This window comes from Zootoca vivipara, chromosome 8 (genome assembly GCF_965207765.1).
Source record: "Zootoca vivipara chromosome 8, rZooViv2.hap1.1, whole genome shotgun sequence".
Lineage (NCBI taxonomy): Eukaryota > Metazoa > Chordata > Lepidosauria > Squamata > Lacertidae > Zootoca > Zootoca vivipara.
The window spans coordinates 46,048,628-46,063,011 of record NC_142591.1 but is presented as its reverse complement, the minus strand read 5'-3'; the positions used below and the strand labels follow the sequence as shown (position 1 = coordinate 46,063,011).

At 41.0% G+C, this 14,384-nt stretch overlaps 1 long non-coding RNA gene across 1 annotated transcript in view; it reads left to right on the top strand.

Annotated features, from left to right (window-relative positions):
• LOC148684834 (uncharacterized) overlaps positions 1 to 8,185 on the top strand; it is a 101,447-nt gene extending 93,262 nt beyond the window's left edge. Inside the window, exon 2 of the long non-coding RNA XR_015951463.1 lies at positions 7,756 to 8,185. This is a non-coding gene — a long non-coding RNA (uncharacterized LOC148684834). The remainder of the gene's footprint in view (positions 1 to 7,755) is intronic.
• The last annotated feature ends 6,199 nt before the right edge of the window (positions 8,186 to 14,384 follow it).

Genomic DNA, 14,384 nt, shown 5'->3' with positions numbered 1-14,384 from the left:
TGCCTGTGAATTTCATCCACTTATTTTTTTTTGGGGGGGGGGAAGCTATAGCCATTTTAGTCACATCACATTTGTATCCAAATAACAAATTGAACTGGAATGACACAGAATACATCCAAAACACAGGTTGGGTTGTTGTTGTTGTTGTTGTTGTTGTTGTTGTTGTTGTTATACCCCACCCACTCTGGATGGCTTACAGTGCATATAAAAACATAGTAAAATGTCAAACATTAAAAACTTCCCAATACAAGGGTGCCTTCAGATGTCTTCTAAAAGTTGTGTATTTCCTTGACATCTGATGCGAGGGCATTTCACAAGGCCTTCTGCCTGGTTCCCTGTAACTTCACTTCTCAGAATCAGGAAACCACCAGAAAACCCTCGGAGGAGGAGCGCAGTGTCTGGGCTGAGAGATGGGAGTGGAGACACTCCTTCATTGCTACAGATACGAGGCAAATCTTGTGGTCAATGAACATCTGCATTATCTAGGTCTCTTTGCTCTTCATTCACATCCCCCCCCCATTCACCTGTTTTCTGCCTTAGGAATTAGTGAATGGATAGTCTTGCTGTGTCGCAGGGTGTGCTGAATGTGATAATCTTTTAGTTCTTTCCGACTATATTACATTTTGGATGGATGTATACCAGGGGAAATACATTTTCCTTTAAAGGGAATGAATGTGATCCACAGTTCCATATGGCTACCGGTATGATGTGCAGATGAAATCTTGTGGCAGCAGAATTTCCCCCATTAATTACAATGTCAGGAAAACATTCCCCAACACTGACATAAATGAGGATGTTCTGCTTGCCCAGAGTTTCATGTGCTCTGGAGCTGCTGGATTGAGATTTGTGATTTAAAAAAAACAAAACTATTAGAAGCCCATTTTTTGTTCACAGTATATCTGACACAGTCAGGACCATCAAGCAGCAGAACTATTAACAGAGCAATGGCTAATTGCACTGGTTAATAATGTGGTCCAATGCAAAAATCAATGGACCGCCACTCAATTTACATGCTACCAAAGGGTTTGAAATAGCTTAGGCCAGCTAGAGTAAGAATTGGGCTTTGAGAAACTTCATCAACACTTTGAGAACTAGTCAGCTCAGTACGAAAAGCAAAATCGGGGGCAGTTTTTCAATCCCATTTGAAACGAAAAGAGAGTAAAAAAAATCAATAGTAATCTACAATTTATGAGTTTTGTATGTAGTAGTTCTTTCAGCTATTCAAAAGCTCTCTCTCTCTCTCTCTCTCTCTCTCTCTCTCTCTCTCTCTCTCTCTCTCTCTCTCTCTTGTGTGTGTATTTCCCCACATTCCATACACCTTTTTAAATGTTCTCTCAAATTTCAATTGGAAATGCACTATGTTCATTTATTGATGAGATGACTCCTGAAGTCAGAGGACAGTCTGGCTCCAGACATATGTAAAGAGCTTACTAACAACAGCCCGAATGTCCTTGGTAATAACTTTATCTGTAGGCTCATCTTCACTTAAATGTTGTGTGTGTGCTTGCTTAAGGCTCCTACTTCTGCCAGGTTGTTTGTTGTGTGTTTTTTGTCCTTGCAAGCCAAAAAATAAAATAAAAATGTTCTGGATAAGGCAGGTCAAATTTGAAATCAATCCCAGGTCATATGGCAGCTTTACAAAAAGTAGAATTTCAGCCAGAGTACAATTGAGTATCACTCCAGAATCCAAGGCCTGATGAGATAATAAGTTAGGACCCCTCCTAATGGTGCTTTCTGATGCTTTGAAAAGTTCTACTGCTAAATCAGATGTGCTGCAGCTAGGGATGCTGGGGAAGCTTCAATTGTAGCAGTCTTAGGGCATGAGATATACTGTGCAGTTCACTCTCATGGATCATGAATCATTGTCTATCATAGAATTGTAGAGTTGGAAGGCACCCTGAGGGTCATCTATTCCAACCTCCAGCAATGCAGGAATCCTCCCAACAGCTGTCCCTGGGTGGGCTCGAACCACCAGCCTTCTGGTTAGCAGCCAGACACACTGACTCATTGTGCCACTGCGGTTGGTGGCTTGCTAGAAACCACTGGCTGATGCCACTGGAATTTTACGGCTACTGAGTAAGTCTTCCAACAATCTCACTCCTCTATTTGGAAGTGGAGAATTTGTGGGAAGCATTTCAAGGGTGGGAAATATTCAAAGTGCTTCAAGATAAGCACACATGCTTATTTTAAGCACAGAATGGTAAGTTGCAGGATTGGCTTACATGCTTTGGTGGCTTAACCAGCAACAGCTCCTCTTGCCAGAAACTGACAGCAACCAGATTTCCTGCCACCAGTGTGATGTTTCATAGCATGTGAATATAGCATATATTGCCGCAGAATGAATTTTAACCATAGTTCTAATAAAACAGGCCTCGCTTTTTATGCAAATCAGTAAGTACTTCTGTATGCTAGAATAATGGGAGGAGAACATAAGAAGAATAGCAGTTTAGAGAGAGATGCAATTAATGCAGACACCAACAAAGCCTTATTTTAGTATCATGGATCAGGAACACACAGCTTGAAGGTACTTCATAGAAAATTACATGGATGGGGCACATGAGCTTGTTTTGGTTATTTGCATCTTGAATATTATTTTCATAAAGACTGCCCAGATCACCAAGCTTTGTAACTCCTTGGCTCACAAAACAAGCTTCAGCAGTGGAGCTTAAAATTGTGGTGTCAGGGGAGGGGTGATGTCTTTAGTGAGGGACACATCATGCCCCACCTTTGGTCCCTTCCCTGAACTCAGCTCTCACCAATGGCTCCTAGATGCTGTCAGCATGCAAAAGATGCCCCGCCCTGAGAAATGGTTTTCACTTACTGGCTAAACCAGGTGAGGGTAGCTGATGCGTCTCAAACCCTTAGTGAGTTAGGGACTTCCCCTGCATGTAAAGATAGGCTCTGGTAGATTGAACAGATGAGATCAATAGTGGGTGCAACCTGCCTCCAACCTGGTGCCAAACATATTGCTCTGCTTTCCCTTGGACCACATCAGCAAGGTGGAGGGCAAGGTGTCTTGTCATCTGGGCAGATCAGGATTTCCATACACAATGCCCAGGCTTCCTCCCCCCCCCCCAGGAAATCACTTTGGAACTGCTAATGCAGTGGTTTGACTTCACCGCCCACCCCAGAGGCACACTCCATTGTCTCTTGAGATGGATGGATAGCAACAATTATCCCTCCACCAAGTTACTCACCAGGTTGGGTTTTAACCTGAACAGAAAAAAGAATGTCTCACCCTCTTGCAAGCGTTCCCTCCTTCCCATGTGTGCAGGAGGAAGGATGCTTTGGATTGTAACTGCTAGCCCCAATCTGAATCAAACCCTCCAGGGGGGAACAAAGCCATGTCTAATAAAGAAGCATTTCCACAAGTACTTTACAAACATAAAGTCATTCTATCCCAGACTGATTGTCTGAAAATGGAGAAGAGAAAGAGAGAGCAGCCTTGTTATTCATCACAATCTCCATCTTTCAAATATCGTGGAGTCTCTGAGGCCAGCCTTGCTTCAAGCACTTTTCCCTCCAGTGCCTCTGTAGACTGCCTTTTGAAGGTAAGGTGAACACCAAAATGTTACCTTTTGTTTTCCTTTAGATTTTTGCTATGTACCACGAGATTCCCACGTCTTTTCTTTGAAGATTACACTGACTGCTGCTTCTGTGTTGCTTGTATCCCCTTCTAGTCCTCCTTGCTTTTTTCAAACTCTCTTTCAGCTTCCCTCTCCTCTCAGTGCTTTATCTGAGCAATTCCTTGGAGCTTCATGCTGAAGAGGCATGACTTGACTGCGAGCTTTCAAGAGTCACAAATGAAATGAGCTCAGGAACTCGACGTTGTCTCTTGATGCCAAGTGTGAAAAACTTTCCTAAATGCTCAGTTTCAATGGTCAGCTACCGGAGCCTATGGGGAAAGAATGGAGTGATAAAATTAAAGGGAAGGCAGAAAATGCGAAATCAAGGGCCGTCTTGATTTAATGGACAGTAGTGGTATTGATTCAGTTCCACTAAACACAGTTTGAAAGCACATAAAATCCATTTCTTTCAATGGTAGGCATTTTGAGAGACTGCATAATGTTTAAATATCCTATCAGAGTTGCACTGTCTCTGCTGTAGTAGATCTCCATCATGACAGGGCATATCATTCTGCCAGCTAACAATTGTATTAGTTCCATTCAATGGCAGTATTACCATTTTATTCAGACTGTCATCCTGGAAATATTTTCCCAGCTCTGCAGCAACTGGAAATGAAGCCTCGCAAAGCTGTACCAAGCAGAGTTAATTATTGAGCAAGGTTTAGTCTGCCTTTCCTCTGTTTAAGTTAAGGGGCTGCCAACTCAACCCACAAACTAGTTAAGCCAAAGCAACTCAAACATAATCCTGACATCATAGTTCTTTGTATTTAGTAAATTAACCACAGTCCAAAGTTACTTGGATTTCTAGCACAACAGTACCTAGACTTCAGCTTTGCAGCTGATGCAGCAGCCAACCAGAGCTCCCTAACCCATGATCCCATCCCCATTAGCAACACAGAAGCATAAGAAATGCATTGATACTTTTAAAGTTGGACTGCCTTTACAGTATTTTCCAGTTTTCTGGGTCATTGCACAACAAGCCAGATTCCATGGACATAACAATCAAGCCCTGTAATGCACTGGTCAGATATAGGAGATTCCCAAAAAGGTTGTCAGTTGGTTCCTGCCACCATTGATCAGCACTGATCACCCCATTTTCACACCTCCATAGTCCAAGCAATTCTTTGGCAGGTGTGTTGCTGCACAAATTCTTTGTATCCCTAAGCTTTTGCTTCAACACAATTTTCTTCTGTCTGTACCTAGTTCCCTCCAGCCTGCCTACAACATAAAGAAGAGCACTCTTCTGATATGGAAAGAAATGTGGAAGAGAGGGGCTGCCATCTAATATTTATGCTACTGCAACTACTCTGAACATAGAAAACGGGCAATATTGTTTTTGGTTTGGGAGGGGGGGAAATACCTATTTAACCCACATCCAGATGTTCTGTGCCATACATTAGAGAGATGCTGTTGTTGTTGGATACTGAATCTTTTAATATAAAGCAGAAGCTTCACAATTACAAACCTCAAAATACATATATCCCCCTTTCTGTGAAATGAGGCCATCTATTTTGGGCAATCACCCCACTCACAAAAGGGCAAGAAACTGTCCACAAGTGGACAAGTACTATGGGAAACAGAGAATCCACCACTCTTGATTGGCAGGCAGGCTGATGCTGCTTCACAAGAAGATATATATTCAGATAGGCATCCCATGGAAAGAAGGAGCATCATATGCATCAAAACTTTTAGGTTAGCCAGAAATTTGGCTTACAGGTCAGCACTGGTTGGCATTTTAAGAAACATTTTCTGAACAGAGTCTCCAGTTAATCTATTACATGATTTAACTATAAGGGATTTTGATGAAATACTGTGCTCAGTGCATGATTAAATAAAAGGGGCAAATGGATTGGGGATTTTATCTTTTCCAGTAACTTTCATCCCAAGTTTGCATTTATCTTTTTGCAAGTTTGCATTTATGCATATCACATTGCATGATCTTGAAAAATGTGTCTCACTGGAGATGAGTAGTCAGCTTTCTATAGCAGCACGTGGATGCAGATCTCTTATCTGGATTAGGGTGAGACCATGAAACCGCTCTAGGCTTTTTTGGCATTCATTAGACCGCTGTCCAGGCAATCTGTTTTTCCCTATATACACTTGTCAGGAGGAATCTTCAAGGACGAGAAAGGAGGTTACATTTAACTGCTGAACTTTCCATTAAGTAAAACACACAAATGCACACAAAACAATTTTTTTATATGTGCAATCTCTCTTATGAATGCCTCAGCTGCAAGAAAAATAATAACAAAATTGAATGGTGGGAACAGAAAACTGTGACATAGGCAAGCAGTTTATGCACTGCAATATTTAAGAGCCCAGAAATCAAAATGGAAATGATGGTGAGGGGGGGGGGGGGAGTTGCAGCTTTGTGACCAGACCTTGGTTCTGAAAAATTGAGGTGAAAAGGTATTTTATAAGTATATTGGCTATGATCAACTTGTAACATATAACAGGTTGCTCTCACATAGGAGATGGACAAAATGGCTCAGCAAATATGGCATTTGTCATTACAAAAGGACCTTACCCAAGCAGATAGGCTGGTATTTCAATGGCAGCATTCCTGGGGGAGTTAAAAATCCCCCACCAATTCACACTGGATCACCTGAAACCATTTCCCCACCCTGTATGGCTGATTTAGTTTTCGTCAGAAAACAATTCTTCTCCTTTTCTCCAACCCAGAGAGTGTGGTGTTGCTTCCAACTCTAGAGGGGGGCAAGATACACAAAAGTTGGTGTGCAGATATACACTATATCTCCAGCTTCTCCTGCATAAGGGTAGAGCTTAAGAGGGGCTATATAATCCCAGCAGCTACCCCTAGTCAGCACAGTTTAGGACCCTCCTTAACAAATTGGGAGAAGTGGGTGAAGGATGCTTTTGGGGGGGCACTATTGTACTGTTTACTTTGAGGTGGATTGGAAATTAGTGCATGGCAGATGTCAATGCCAGATGGGTGGGGACAGTCAGCACATTGCTGAAGGCCATGTCAGAGCACCCTTGCTTAGGCAGAAGTGAGTGATCACAAAGTTGACCCCTGTTATTGACAGTGCTAGTGCACTGTAATCATTGCAGATCTCCTTGTTTGGGCTCTATGTTATTAAGTTGTGGCACTAGTGAACCCAGTGAGGAATCAGGCTACTACAACACACATTATTTGATCAGCACCTGACTGATCACCTTTCCTGTGCACCTGCACCTGCATCATCAAACAGGATACATGCCATTTCTCAACTCACCAAAACTCCCACATATACAATAGGGAACAGAGCTATCATAAATTAGGGCTGCGATACACCCAGATTTTCCCAGACATTACCAGGGTTTCAGAGGCAGAAATGACATCTTGGGTGAATTTCTGAAATGTGGCGCTTTGTCTCATCTTTGGTATTTTTTCTTTTAAAAGGCTCAACAACTTTGGGGATGTCCTGGTGACTTTTTGAACTATGGCAACCCTATAATATATGGGACAATGTTTAAAAGTTGACAAGAAGGGAATGGGAGATCATTTGGAAGTGTATAAATGAGGGTGTGAAAGAGAATACAGGACAACAAAGTAACTATGGGTTCTATACAGCTACGTTGTCCTGTTTAGCACAAGGTTTTCTGCTTGCACAATGAGGCAGCCTCTCCTCTCCCTAAATATGTACTGGGTTTTTCCCCAACCCTCTAGGGTAGACTTGGGGGGCACAGGGGGGCACAGGAGGAGGAGGAGAGAGAGGAAGTCCCCTTGTGCAGGTGGAATACCTTGTGCGAACAGAATGACTTTAATGGATACAACCCCAAATCTGCCATTTTTCTTTGATTAAATCATTTTTCTTTCTTGGGTTTTGCTGCTCCACCTGTTAAAAGTACTAAACTCAGAAACTAATTCCGCTCAGCCTGTTCCCCACAGCAAGCAGATTTATTGGTGCTTTCATGCAACCAGGAGTTCTCGGTACTACATTTCTTGTCACTTCTTACAAAGAAGATAGAGCCATTGATATAATGGAATGTTGCCACCCCTTCTTTCACTGTCTGTGATCAACACATCTTATAGTTTCTCTTGTTATAAGATAAACTGTCTGAAACCTTCAAGTCTTACCCCAAATAAATTCTGTTTTCATAACTCCATTTCTTGATTCAATTTCAGATGGGATCTTAATGACACCAACAACTTGGAAGTGACATTACATGGCTGACCTGCAAGAAACAATTACTCTCAGTGTGAGATTTATGAAGAATGTAATTCAGAAGGCCATCAACAGCTGGTCCCCTCTCAGTATCTCAAAACTGGAGAGAGTCAAATCTATCAAAATTGTTTTAGCTCCCTAAATTAATTGCATGTTTAGAATTCTTTCTGATTAATTATCTCCGATGTCTTCAACATTTGAAGTGTCTTATTTTGGAAGCAGGGTGAAACAAGACTCTTGCAAGCAAACCTTGGTTTGATGGCCAGTTGTTGGAATGGGATCCAAAACAATAAACGTGGGAAATTCAGTCATATTTTCTGTCTCTCTTTGTGAGGCTGTGTTCTTGATAACTGACAAAGTCTGAGTCATTAAACCCGGTGATAAAAACTGCTTGAAAACTGGCCATTTTCCTTGTTAGAATATCATACTTTATGGTATCACGCTTCAAACTTCTATTTATATAGTTTATTTTCCAATCCCCACAAGGAAAAACAACCTACTTTTTAATTTATATTTCAAAATTGCTTGAAATGCAGTCAACAAAAAAGACAGCACATATTTAACAATTACTTATGCTTCCTTGCATGGAAAATTGCAAATTTAGTGAGGATCATGTTAAGTTTAAAAATATTGGTAGGTCAGTAACTCATACTGAGACAATTAAATGAGATTCTAATTTCAGATATCACCAGCAAACCAAATCAGCATCCAGTCTACAAAGAAGTGTTACCTGTGCAGAGAAAAAACAAAACAGTATGACAGTGGTAGGTACCCTTGGGACTGGGGAGTAAGGGGTGCATAACATTGGTGGAAAGATATCGGGTTAGCATGCTAGTAGTGGGTGTAGCAAGACCCGCACAAAAGCAAAGGAGCTCACAGTGTAAGATGGGCTATTGCCAGAATAGCTGTTGCACTGTTTTAAGGTGATAATAACAGAATAACAAAAATACAGCATCTTGATTTCCTTATACAGTACCACCATAACCTGGAGTTCCAACAGTGTGCAGCATTTAATTATAAACCTATCTACATCCTGTTAGCATAACGTGACTATAGGATTGAGACTTTAATTGGATTTCATAGCTGTTACCTCAATGGAGTTGATTCATAATGATAAAAAGGCCACCCCAATCAGTTTTTTTTTTAAAAAAAAAGTTCAGTAAGTTAGAAAATAAAAATAGTATTGAACCAAACCAACTTCAAACAACAGAGGAGAGAGAAAAATTCAACACCCACTATTAAAGGACCTTTAGTGTCCAAGGGACTGTCTAAATGAAAAGGGTGCTGGCAAAGGGTAAGCCGAGAGGGGGCCAGCCTAGCCTTCCACGATCTGGCAGCAGCCACCAAGAAGGCCCTCTCTTATATCTTCCCCAAATATGCCTGTGAGGGTAGTGGAATGGAGAGAATGGCCTCCCTTGGACATGTTCTTCTCTCTATAATGGTCCTTCAGATAGCCTGGACCCAAGCTTTCTAGGTCTTTCTAGGTAACAACTAGCACTTTGAACTGTGCCCAGTTACCAGCAGAGCTGTTGTAACAATGAGTTTGTAACTGGCTACAATGTTGTTAAATATGGACCACCGCAAAGGTTGTCTGCACTTTACATGCATGGAAGAAAGATTTGAAGTGAGTCAATAAATTGCTCACAAAATCATTTTTAAAAGAAGCTTTCAAAAGCACACATTTCTCTTGCCAAAGTTATTGAATATTAAGCAAACAATATTTTGAAAACTCTAGTTCCCTCCTGTTTTACATATGGAGAAAACACTCAGTCACTGAAGTGTGAAATGAAGACTTCAACAATATTTAAGTTGAATCCTCTAAATAAAATCTAAATAAAGTGGTACTCATTTATGCTACTTAGAAAACTAAGCAAGAGGAAGCTGCTGGGAGGAAAACAAAAAATAGCACAAATATAAAGAAACAGTAGTGTGTGGAGATACATAGTATATGCACATACAGGATAAGGTATGAATAAGTTACTTAAGGGCAGACTGTACATTTCTCAAGAGATAAAAGTATCAAGTAACTATTGTCTAACAAAAGCTTAAAAATGCAAGAATTTATCTTCACAGACTTTAAAAAGCAGGGGAAGGACTGCAAAGTAAATGGCCATCTGCTGAAACATTTGCTGCATCAAAACTCAATCTTTCATTTATGATCTCTGTCATATCAGTTTAGAAAAACAACATTTGAACAACAGCAAAGTCTTAACTACAGATAAGCAGAGTTATTAATTTATATCAATTTCCACAGGAGTAACTAATCCCCCCCAGGGCTATTGCAGAAAAACAACATATTGTCATGTGGCATCTTAAAGACTAACCCACTTGTTATGGAATAAGGTTTCATGGATTGCAGTCCACTTCATCAGATGCACGCAGCATCCTCTGAAGTGGGAGAAAGGTTGAGAGGGAGAGAGCATTGATGGGCGCAGCATTGATTTGGAAGGAAGAGATATTTGGAAAGCAAAGCATTGCCTCAACAGGAACTGACACGAAAGTCTTTCTGGGTTCCGAGCCAGGAGGAGAAACTCCTCGCAGGAGCAGGTAATGAGGGAGAGGAGGGGAGGGAGGAGGACATCTGCCTAGTAATCCCATGGAGAGCTCGATGATGAAAAGAGTCTCAGTCCTTCTATACGAACAGCCAGGAACTCAACAAGACCTCTTTGAAGGAAAGAAGAGGCTTTGGTGCTCTGAGAGCAATCACAAGGTGGCTTCTCGCATTAGGAAGAGATTTCAGAATGAGAATGCTTTCTCACTCTTCCACCATCTTCCACTTCTGCAACCACTTTCTGACTATCTTCCTCCTCTGGTGTGTGTGTGTGAGAGAGGGGGTGGGATCTTGCATGCCTCCTTGGCACTCTAACTAGCCCACCTCCTTTCCTATCATTGGCTTCTACCACAAGTTTTACTCAACAGTTTATTGGTCTTTCTGGTTAGGCCAAGCTGACATTCTTCCAGGGCTATGGGATGTTGGGAGGCAGGCTGTGTGCTGATGTCACCATCAGGCCACCATGACTGGGAGGAGTGCGGCAGGGATCCCCTGAAGTTTCAGAACACCACTTCATACACCATTCTGGGGTATGGTGTGAAGGCACACGAGGGCACCACCTTGCTGAAGCTAAGCAAAGCCCACAAAGATGAAGTCACGCATGCTGTCTTCCATGGTGGAATTCCATGACAGAAATGTAAGGGGATAATTAATTAATTAATTAATTAATTTTAGGGGACACGAATGCCTTGCCATATTGAGCCATGTCCGTGCACTTCTGTTTCAAGTAGCCATAGGCATGAATCAGACCTAGCTGGTGTATGTATTGAGACTAAAAAGGATGGAAATATATGTGATTACATATAATTTTGCACACTTCTAGAAAGCCGAGTATATAAGTGGAAAACCCCAGTGAGTTTTCCTCTAATAACCTTGCTGCTATTATGTCATTTCATGGGAATAACAAGCCTTAGGAGTGGGCTGCTGCTACTGTTTCGTATCCATCATTTTCAAATAACAATAAATACCTTCCTTTCCAAAAGGAAGGGGAAAGGCAGGTAGACATTTTTGCATGAAAAGCAAGCCTTAAATATCCACCAGTTCACTCCACTCTTCATTCTATTTTCAGTCCCCTCTTTTCTCTAAAACAAAGAACTTGTCCAAATCCATTTCCATTTCTCCTGCCACCACCCGAGAAGGATTATTTTTTGAAATTATTCCTATTTAAATACTGTTTCCCCATCTCAGGTTAGGTTGACTCACTACCAGTGCTATTTCTCTAGAAAAAGAGGTGCCGGAACTCACCACAAACACCTCCCTTGTTCTCTTACAATGGCAATGGTGTCCACTGAGAGGTGCTGGAACTGAGTTCTGGCTGGAAAAACTAAAAGCTCTGTTCACTACCAAAGTGAAGGGGAAGAAGAAACAGTGATTTTTCTGCCCCCTTACTCGAGCAACCCCCATGTACCTATGTAGGCAAATTGTTGGAATGTACACCTGTACAGTGATTCTCATGTAGCATTCAGTGAGTGTTTGGTCCTGTGCACACATTGGTTGTGCTGTACACAAACACTTGTACATATGCAGAGCTTGTATCTGTGTGAACAAACCTAAAGTCACCCAGCAGACAAATGCAGTGTAAATACTGGCAGTACTGCAGGATAAGGAAAAGCACAGTTCCGCTGTCTGACCTGTATATGTTGTGGGGATAAATACAGTAGAGAATTTTTCCTTCCAGGGCTGTCAGTCTGGCAACTTTTGTAGGCACTAAATTTCTGAGAAAAAGAAAAAGGCATTTTATTACTTCACTTATCTTCTCCCTATGGTATCAATTGTCAAAAAAGGTTGCCCGAGGTTTTAGCTGCCCAAATTCTATTGACTTTAATGACAGAAGCACAGCTAAAACCTTATGCAGTGCTATAAAAATTTACCCCATGTGTCGGCCTAATCATAGCTGCTTAGTTTACTGACAAAAATAAGTTGTTATTACTGTCAGTTCAGCAGAGCCAGGGTAACAGATAAAAAGCAAGCCATATTACACTTTGCCTCATTGTGTCATCAACAAAATTGGTCACCCTGTTTCTAATCCGGAGTTGTTACCAAAAGTGATGATTAATGATGGACAAATCCAAGTGGTTAGGCTCTTTGGTCCAATTGTTAGAGCTCCTCAAAAGTTCAAATGTTAATTTTTAAAGCTCAGCCCAAATGCAACTGGACTTGGGCTTGCAAAAGTGAGCTGGTAAGATTGTTAAATTGGGCACTTTGCAGGATTGTTATTCCCTCTTGTAGGTCACAGTATTCCCCCCCTTCCAGTCCTTGGCAGGGGAAAAAATAGCAAGAATTATTATCCTGTACTTAGTTACTGGAAAGTGAATAGCTGATCAAGTGTTGTTGTATGTGATGGCCATTTCTGCTGCTTTTACCTGACTGTAGATAAACAAAGCAGACAGCACCTTGTCCCTTTCCTTTGTGTGTTAGCTATTCAGTGCCAAGGAGGAGGCCACAGGTCTCCAAAGACTACCCATCCAGAAAGAGGGTAGGCAGCAAGGGTTGCTGCTCTGCCTCCTCAGCAGATAAGTCAAGGGATTGGTGTTGGCCCTTCCCAGGGTGCTTGGTCACTGGCAGCTGCCTAAGGATTCTGATTCCAGGTACCATCCCAGATTATTGATGAACATGTTGTGGAGGGCAATCACACTGAGCCCAGAAAAAAAGAGACCTAATAAGGAATCTTGGAAACATATCAGTGAAACAAGACTCTCCACTTTAGAACTGCTACACTAGAGTACTGTGAACTCTATATGTGGGATGGATACATAGGAATGGGGGAGAACTCCATTTGGTTAAACTTGTCTATTTTGGACTTCCTAAACCAATACGTGACCCAAAATGTAGCTTCCCTTCAAAATGTGTATTTTCTCCACGTTTTGCAATGCATTTCTTTAACCAGAAGAAATGTGTTTAAAAAATGTGGCTATTACATCATAAGTGTATATCAGTAAAAACAATATGTATTACATTATGGGAAATTGTTTGCAAAGATGTATATATGATGCAAAGTTCAAGGTGCTGGTTTTGGAGATGGGGATACCTGAAAGATAGTCACATTTCTAAGAAAAAAAACCAAGCAGAAAAACAAACAAACTGAAATAAAACAAAATTGTATTCCTAACCATTAAATGAGGGTAATCATTTCATATAAGAGTTAAAGACACGGGGGGGGGGGATTCAGTTCACAATATGTGATCTGAAATAGGGTTATTCTTTGCAATATACATTTCTCTAAATTTCACAAAGAAGTTTTGTCATGCCGTACAAAAATGCATTATATTAAAGAAATCTTCTGGTTAAAAATGTGTATATTAGGAAAAGCTTCATCTGAAAAGGATAAAAGTACAATGAAATGCTAATGAATTTCCACAAGGACCTTAAAAACCCATCATCACAAACTGTTGCAGAAAGATGCTGAATAAAAATTTAGACAGGAAAAATGAGAGACTGAAGGAAAACAAAATTGAAAGATTTGTTCATCCCTACAATCTGCTGGAAAGGTTTCAATACCAGACATCCTGCTTCAAGGATGAGTAGTATTTTTTGGTCATTGGTAATCTTTCCATTCTATTTTGGTACAGCGAAGACTGGAATAAGAGTATGTAAACAACTCCTTCAGGTATTTCTATAAATTCTTAGTGTAGAGATCAAGGAGACTGTGCTTCACTTTACAGTGCACAAAAAATGCAGAATCACAGGTATTTTAACAGAAGCAGAAACAGCACTTCCCCATTAACTTCCAAGAGGGAAATCAATTAATTTGACCTTGGTGTACAACAGCCATAAGCTTCAGTATGCAGAAAATGTAGTGCATATAGTAGCTGGCATGCAATATTTTGAATGTCAAAGTTTTCCAGAGGTTTTTATAATGGGTGCTAGTGAGATAAGCTGCCATCTATTGCCCCAGAAATATCACAATCCTTTTTTGGGAACATAGTACAGTATCAACATGGCTCTGCAACAGAGGGATTTATTTGGACTGTTGCTCACCTGTGGGTGACTTCAGCTCTCAGAGGTGGGATATGAAAATGAAGCCATCCAAGGCTCTCC